Source organism: Centropristis striata, chromosome 10 (assembly GCF_030273125.1).
Source record: "Centropristis striata isolate RG_2023a ecotype Rhode Island chromosome 10, C.striata_1.0, whole genome shotgun sequence".
NCBI lineage: Eukaryota > Metazoa > Chordata > Actinopteri > Perciformes > Serranidae > Centropristis > Centropristis striata.
Window position 1 is genome coordinate 16,139,237 of NC_081526.1, and position 9,527 is coordinate 16,148,763.

Sequence of the window (9,527 nt, forward strand, 5' to 3'; positions counted from 1 at the left end):
AGTCTAGCAATGCTGAATTTTCAAGACAAAACATATGCTACTGAACAGCAGGCAGCAAACAGTGAGGAAAAGAGCCAATGGCTTGATTGCTGAACGGGTCTACCGTTGAGGGGACAGGGGCCCCAAGTTTCAGGGGCCCCATCTGGCCTTCACCTACAAAATGTCACTTAAGGAGACACTCAAACTCTCGACACTCAAAGATTTCACTATACAGGAAAGTCAAAATGACCAAAGAAACATAAAAGGACAACATTTTTATTTTACTGGTTTATAAATGTCTTCATGGTCTTATAGTCCACCCTAGTTATCTGATTTACTTTTATCCTATGAACCCTTGAGGACCCTCAGGTCTCCTGGGAGTGGCCTTTTAATAATACCAAAAGTTAGAATGAAAACCCATGGAGAGGCGTCATTTTGTCACTGTTGTCCATCATGTTTGTGGAACAGCCTCCCTGAACTTCCTTAGGGCATCAGAGACGGTTCATATTTTTAAGAGCAAACTTAAGACTTATCTTTTTAATTTGGCTTATTAGTATATATATATATATATATATAATCATGCTCTACTTTTAATTATTTCTTTATTATTTTCATCTTTTTTATCTAGCTTTTTTTTTTTACTTTTTATTGTTATTATTATTTACTTTTGTTTTTCATTTTATTTTATCTCACCTTACTTTATTTTTATGTATTTTATCTAGTTAATTTCTAACCTGCCTCTAGTGTTTCCTCGCTGCTCGACGCTGAGATGGCGCTTCCTCAGTTTGTGCTTTGTTTATAATGGGATGGGTTGGATGGAGGGTCAGGGGTGGAGGGTTGGGGATGGGCAGATGATGTTTGCTTGTTTCTATGTTTCATTATCATTATCATTATTATTATTATTATTATTATTATTATTATTATTATTATTATTATTATTATCTTTATTATTTTTATTATTATTTTCCTTTTTCCTTTTATGTGAAGCACTTTGTGTTACATTTCTCTTGTATGAAAAGTGCTATACAAATAAAGTCTGATTGGTTGATTGATTGAACAAAGAGACACATAAAGACTATAAAGAGACAAAAAAAGAGATGGAATACAGCTACAAAGAGACCAGAAAGAGACTCACAACGACCACAAAATGACTACAAAGAGACACAAGTAACTAAAAAGATACTGAAAATGACTACAAAGAGACATCCAAAGAGACATCCAACTAACCCTAAACCATCTACAAAAAGGTGCAAAACAACCACAGATTTAAAAAAAAAAGCTTCAAAAAGACAGAAACGAGTAACAAAATGACAACAGAAGAAGCTTAACAACTATAAGCTCTGTGTCTTGCATCTATGTAGAAGAGGTGGTAGGACTTTTTTCATCATCTGTGCTCAGTGTCTCATAAGCTGCTAAGCAAGAGCCACCAACAGCATGATTTTATGTCAAACTTCATCTTTATTGACGAAGGTCACGCTTTTCAGGGCTGTTCTCAAATATGGCCAGTCCTGGTGACAAGGAGGACTTAATGTTACAGCAGCTCACCTTTCTTCCTTTGTTTTGCACCCTAGATTTACAGAGATCTGAGGGGTAACAGCAAATCAAACTCAAAGGCTAATAACATTTTAATAAAGTGGATATTTGAGACTTGTGGTTTGTTAATGTCTTCAAATCCTCTTTGTCCTTGTGTGAGACAGCATCTGCTCCACGCTTGCCCTAAGTGTCACTGTATCCGCCTTTATCCTCTAGAACCTCCTGGATAAATACAGGTTTGAAGACGTGCCAGTCTGCAACTTTAGTGGACCCTTCCCCATCCGTCTGTTTGCCTCTGGCCTCTCCTCACACTCTCCCCCTTTTAGAGCTTTTGTGTCCTTTTGAAACATCTTGTCCACGTTGATCAGCGGTGGTCTGCTGGTTACCTCCGCTCCTCCCACAACACTCACAGGCACACATGGTCCATTGTTAGGGGCACCAAGCCTGATTAGCGTGCACTCACCAACAGGGTTAGTGGAGTAAATGACCTCTGTGGTGTAATTATGTACAGTCTGTGGTAACCTGGTGGTCTAAACTCTGGCCAGAGTGCACCTCTGCTCCCCCTGGCCCACCTGCACCTTTGTTAGCCACCCAGGGATGACTGGGTGGCTAACAAAGTCCATAGTCCCCTTTGCATGTGTCTCTCTTTCCCCTCAACCTCCCCTTTTCCTCTTAATGGCTTTCAACTTTGTTTGGCTTTCCTCTCCATTGCCCTGAACCGTAGGTCAGCCTCCCCATTAATTACAGCCTCTGGTGATTACGGGGTGAGAGGGAAAGTGGCGGAGTTTGCCTAGAGTGTGGCGGGTCCAAACAGGGCAGCTTCGACTGTTTATTTAACCATGTTAGTATCTCAGGTTAAATATGTTCGCGCCATTGTTTCCCTGTGACCCATGACCTCTGCTGTCTGAAATTAATCAAGCCATCTATGTCAGAGGGTTCAAGCTATTTTTCAAATCAAGGTCCTTTTTTTCTTTGCTTGTTTTATTGCATCGTGACAACAAGCTTTTTCTTTTTTTTTCATAGCATGACTTATTTTTTATTAGCAGTATACGCTAAAGTTTTTTTATTCATTTTTTACCTGGTAGGAGATAAGCTGTGCCCAGCTCTGGAAAAAAAAAAAGGGAAAAGGGGGGGGCAGCACACCAGCAAACTCACACATGCTAACGGGTGTAATCACAGTCTCATATCCTGATTGTGCAGTTGGTAGTGTGGACAATGAGGGCGGAGAGAGGGAAATGTGCAAGGCAGCTTTCCATTATGAGATAGTGTGTATTACTGTAATCCAGAGGGCCTCCTGCTCGCTGTGGCGTGTGCCAGACTCCTGGGTGGGCAATCTCAGAGACAGTGGGGAGGCCCAGCTTATTTCTGGGCACATTTGGCATGGCCTATATGGCTGTTACAAGAACTAGAAGTGGAACAGAAGTCATAAAAAGACGTTTTTGATGTTTTAAGGGGAACTTTTTAAGTGCTAGAGGTGAAGGGTGTGTTTTATCTATTTTTGTGCTCTCGATAGTGTGGTAAATATGGAAGATGGGCAGGATGTTTAACATGATAACACTACAAAGCTAAATTATAGTGTGTTGCTGTAAAAAATTATGTAACTGTGAGTATATGAATTATGTATTCTTGAGCCAATTAAGGTTTTTGTCCTGCTTTTTGTCATGTTTTTTTGCAGCACTGAGCTGTAGTGCGAGACCTCTTCAAACCTTTAAATGACTCTTGCAGTCATAAAAAAGTGTGTCACATTTTTTTGGTTGAGGTTACAAATTTTAAAAAAAGTATATTTCATGAAAACGGGAACAAACTGTGGCGCTGCATACAAGACAAGACTGATTGAACCTTTGATACAGTTTATAATTGGTCCTCAGCTCCTGTCACTTACTTTCTGGTGGTTCAGTTGTCTGAGACCCTCACAGTATGAAACCCTGTGCTGCCCTGAAGACCACTTGTTGGAAGCCTGCTGATCCTCCCCCGAGTCTGGACTGGCCTCAGGAGACTCTGAAAGCCTGTCAATGTTCCGTCAGAAAGCTTATCCCCTGTGCTGATGGCACTAGGCTGGCACTGGAGCACTGCTCTCTGCTGAGACAGAAAGAGATGGTCGGTGTCCCACTGGAAATGTGTCTCATGCCTGTTAAGGTGTCTGCGGGAACACTGGCACAGAGCTTTCTGAGGGCTTCGCAATGATAAACTGATACCACGTTCACACAAAGATACACGGAAAGCAAAAGTGTTAATTAGAATATTCAAATAATCACATATTACCACAATAAAGGTTTCAACTACGCTTTTATTATATCATGTGAAGAGAAATATATGTATTTATTATATTATGCTAGTTTAAACACATTATATTCACAAAGGGAAATTAATCATTACAAAGTGAATATCTAAAGTGTATCTGCATACTACACATGCGTTTATATGGAGGTCTATATAGAGATTCACACCCTCTGCTATACATGGAGGGTGTGAATCTCACATCACTGAGGCGCTTGATTGCCATAGTTACTGAAATAACAATGACGATCGTCCCAAGGTCGTAACCTTGCGTGACCTGAGTTCAGGGGGAGGTTGTCTGGAGTTTCCTGAGAATAATAAGTGGGAAATCTTCACTTCCCAGACCTCCCAGTAACCTTACAAAGCGGGAGATTTACGAGGCCCAGAGAGGACTCCCCTGATTAGCTTTATGACAGGACTTCCACTCTATTCTCTACTACTGTCATTTGGGGGTCCTCAACTCTAAACTTAGGCAGCTCTGTCAGGTGTAATGCTTTAGAGAGGGGTTTGATGAAGAAGTATGGGGGTACTAGAGCTGAGCTGCTGCAATGGTTAATTAGTGGGGAAGCACAGTGGGTGAAGGATAAGTTAGTAGTATTCTGTGTACTGTCAGTGTTTGCAGCAATGTGTACATGTTACTGCGTGCGTAGTGCTGCACCGTACCCCTTTAAACTTGTAAACTGAAATATACTGTGCTCGCATGGATGAACAGGTGACTTTCACTCTAATAGACACATACACATACACACTCACAGGCATGCACTGGCACTAGTGGAGACAAACATGGGTCACCTGGCAGGTCATGCCCCCCCACTGGTCAGCCCTGCTGTAAGACTGCATTGATTATGTGCTTGTCTGCAAGCATGCACTCAAGCATGTGCATTTTAGCATCTGCACATACCCTATGTGGACACCAGTTCTGAAATCTGTCTGAAATCTGTGTGTGTGTGTGTGTGTGTGTGTGTGTGTGTGTGTGTGTGTGTGTGAGAGAGAGAGAGAGAGAGAGAGAGAGAGGGAGAGGGAGAGGGAGAGGGAGCATGTTTCTGTGATGTACTGTATTGAATGTCCATGGACCAAAGTCATCATGCCTACATTTTCAGGAGGTTGACCGGGTCATCATGAGGAAGTGAGGTAACTCTTGTTTTGCTGTTAGCTTTAGCATTTTCACTTATAGCATAGAGCATCTTGCTATTGGAATCTTAATTGGCACACTGATAAAACTTGAGGCATCAGTTTAACCAGACCACACCACAAAGATTAGGTAACAGCCGATTTATCCTTGACATGCACATATGATCTGCACCAGCATGTGTGAAATAATTAGTCAGTGCTACGTATTTTTGATCCAAAGATGCCACCGAATGATAGAGACTGCAGACACTTTTAATGCGGCTGTGAAGTTCATTAACAGTCCAGTCATGCCTGGAATACAAATTAAGAACATGTCTGCTGGAAAGTTGCAACATGAACTGCAACAACTTGGCTTTGTTTTGCACAGGTGTTGTCGGCTCATTGCCTCCTCCTTGTGCTAGTTAAAAAATGTAATGTTTGAGGAAAAAAAACACTATAAATAGATGAAATATTAATTTCCTATGAGCTCAGAAAGCTCTCTCATCGAGCAGCATCCAGCACCTCAAACAGCAAATGAGTAGACTGGACTATTTCCAAAGGTATTGGACACGCCGCAAAAACTACAAGCAATTCTCAGCATCTCAGTGGACGTGTGTCTCCTGAGTCCCTTTCACATATGCACTGCAACCCTGAATTTATCTAGGCATCACCCAGAGAAGCTGAATGTGAAAATGCATATGCCCAAATCAGCTAGACCGGACATTAGACGTAATTTACACTGCCAGCTCACAAGTACAAAGTCCGATTGAGCCTGTTTGTGAATAGAGCAGGTCATTGTCTAGAGAGTTCACAGAAAGCGATTCATTTCTATAATGTAACTGGTGCAAAACAGGAAAAAGAGAGTAATTTAGACAAAGACACAACACTAATGCAACAGATTCAGGAACTTCTGTTAAGGGCCAAAGCCAAAATCATCAGACAAATTCAAGGAAGGAAGCAAGAGCTTTGGTTGTTTATGAACATATTAGCCAGGCGCCATCCCTTTGCCAAAACCAAGCAGTCGGTTTCCAGTGAGTTCGACTGAAAACAGCTATGTGGCTGAGAAACTGCCACTCCCCCTCCACGGAGAGAAAAAGAAGTTTGAGTCCGAGTTGTATGAAATGTATTTGAGTGTTCGGTGCATTGTGATGGTCCGTCAGATCTCATCTCATTTGTTTCCTAACTCGTTTGTTTTTTGACTAGTGAAAGAGTGCTATCCGGGCCTCAAGTGACCCACAAGTGCTTTAAATGAATACGGCCCGCTAATAGCTGTGAGAAGACACCCTGGGGGCAACCATGAAATATGTGCACGGACCCATGACCACTGAGATAATAGCCCCAACCCCAGACCATGGGTTCTCCCTGTCCACTCTCTCCTTCACTCCTCTCCTTCACTACACAGGTTTGGAGTGGCTCGTGGTTTGGACAGATGGTAAGATGAGGCCCCTATATCTCCTGGCAGAGCAGGGGGAAGGACAATGCCTCTAATGATAAACAGTAAGAACAGACAGGATTTGTCATCCTGCCAGTTAAATAACTGATTTCATATGATCATGCATGATGCTAGTATGCATGCAAGTGCATGCATTTGGATACTACAGCTGTGAATATACTCATAATTTCTACATTATGTCTATAAGCTGGGATACATCAATGCTCTGCTCACAGCATTGTTTTTTTTTTATTAATATTAATAGTGCAGGAAACAGCATCACTTTTTTGACCATGCAGGTTTTCTAGTCAAAGCACTAAATACTAGCCACAGTAGGTGAGTGTTGGCTATTTCCTGGCAGGGAGTTTGTGTGTAGGAGCTTTTTTGTGTTCATGTGTCGAGCCACATCCAGGGCAGGAAAGAAGAGAAGATGGGGGCAGCTCTAATTAAAGCCAAAGGAAGAGTGTCATCTGCTGTGAACTCACAACCAGGGGCCACAGCAAATCAATGGACAGCCAGCACTGCCATCATCATCAACAGCTCCCGATCAGAGCAATTGGAGGGGAACAAAAAGGAATGAGAAAGACTCTACCAGGAAGCTCCTACCACCTGTGCAGAGCAAGAGAAAGCGGGGGAGAGAGAGAGAAACACAGAGACAAACAGACAGAGAGAGAGAGAGAACAAGATAGTGACGCCATGGTTCAAACACTGGAAATTTATCGTTTCTTAGTTTAGGGAAGGCAATTTTGTCATCATCACCGAGGACATCTATTTTGATAAACAAAGGTGCAATTGTATGAACATTGGGTGAACAGGATGATCTAATGACCCTTTAAAAAAATATAGATTTTTTTGGCTTTTCCTAGAGGATCAAACTGCTGCATACGGCGAGTGCCAATGGCAAATGTTCCTGGCAATATAAAAAGTGTTCCCTAAGAGCAGATTTAGACTATTGAACCCTGTAAGCGGTATCAGTGCTCTCCTGTCTATGTGAACTGCGCCTCTTGGCCAGCAAACCGAGGGAGCGCTGGATCAGATTCTTACGCAAACACAAGCACATCAACGGCATGTTCTCATGGCATTAGCATTCCAAATGTTTTTCAAGACCAATGTGAATGCGACTATTTTTGTCTCATAACCCGCTCTCTCAGATAACTCCTTTTGAATAAATGAATTCTGACAAGGGGAATCTGCATACAAAAACACAGCAGGTTTAGAGGCAGCGGCTGGTCCACTGGTGAGGGCCTCTGAAGCTCTCTCTGAATCTCTTCATTCACTGCCTGCTCCTTATGGACTTATGGTTCTTTAAATGGCCGCCTCTGTTTATCCCCTTTTCACATTGGAAGCTAGTGAGGCGGTGAGGCATACAGCCGTACATTAAATCCTCTGTGCCTCTGGCTGGCACCTGCACACCCTACCAGCAAAATCTCACACAAAACTCTGGACAGTCTCACATTTTGAAGATGTTCTAAAAAGGTTGCAGTACAGATTGGTGAAGAAAGACATAGAAAGAAGCATAGTTATTATGACTGGTATCAGATTAGTTGTGTTCATAGGAGGATTGATTGACTAACTGATGTGATGACATCTAGTTTGTGGTTGTAAAGTTTCATGAGGCTGTGATCCTAGAGGTCAACAGGTAATTTTATACAGGGAGGTCATAGTTTAAAAATGCTCTCACTGCAATGAAATGGCCCCTATGGTCTAACAAGGTTACATTTAAAATAATTTGGGTTTATTGAATCCACAGGAGTCTCAGCATTTCAGTGATACCAAATTCATGCAATTCCATGACTGTTTAGGGATCCCAGTATGCAGGAATATTGAAATATAATAGACGAAAATGCTCCATTTTACTGCATCTGTAGTTGTTTTTTTTTACCTTAAAGTGAATGGTATTAGTGGGCATGTATGCAAGAAAAAACTCATGGGTACCTATAGAACCACTTTTCATGCAGATATCTTGAGGTCAGAGGTCAGGGGACCGCTTTGAAAATTGCCATGCTACATTTTCCCCTCATTAAAATTTAGTCTATAATTTTGAGCATTATTTCACCACCATCCCGGCAAGATATCATGACATGCATTCCCCTACATTGTCTAGTTTCATATTATACCAGTAGCTTCTCTTTTCTTTTCTTTAGTAGCCTTAAAACTGATTCCGACCGGGTTGGCTCCTGCAAGAAAAAAAATTGCAAAAAAATCCAAACTTTAAATTCCAGTTTTTTTAAGTGTCCTGGTCAATTTTGCAAATGTTTGCACCCACACAAGTTAGTTTTAACAAAAACAACATACCAACTTTAAAAGGTAAAAAAAGAGAGTAAATTTTAGCTGTCAGTCATGCGTGACTCAACCCCCCTGATAGCTTATATTGTGTACTTGACTTCCCATGATAAAAATACAACCTCAGCTTTTCATCTGAAGGCAGTATTATATATTACATTGTTGCTCACAGGAGAAAATTCAGCAGGATGATAATTACATGTATTAAACTAATCTGTTTGAAAGTGCATGTGAGGGAGGCACTGACTGTCAATAATACCACGCTTCCTTTAATGAAATTGAAACTGAACACAGTCTTTCTGAATCATACAGTATTTAATATAAGATCGAGATCTTAAATATGTTTTATTCATCCAGCTAAGACAAGGTCCAGATTATCATATTATAAAAGTCACTCTGTCTCCAGTTATTTATTGTCTTCCGGTAAATATGCAGACAAACCTGCCGACATGCTTTGTTTCATTCTGCATAAACCTTACATTAGGGGATGGTGCTGCTATTGGCACTCCTCTCATCATCCCATGCAGCGCTGGTGGGCATATAAAGCAGACTTTCAAAGCAGTGCCATCTCCATATGTTCACTACGATAATCTTTTATCCGCCATCCCTGACTCTGGTTCATTCCCTTTCCTCGCCTGTGGCAACAATTTTATTTCTGCATCAATTAGCACAGTGATTAATACAACAAGCAAACAGTTTAGAGGTAATGGCACACAATTAACATCTTTTCCCCATCATAAAGGGTATGCTAAACACTCACACCACCACTTTCTCTGCCTGGAATAGAAAGACGTGTTTAGGCCCTAATTCATATGCTCTAGGATGGAAGTGGAGTGGGCTTGGCTTTGTGCTATGCCATCACCACATTAATCTAATTATAGATAGCTGAAAATGAGTCTTGCAAATAAGGACT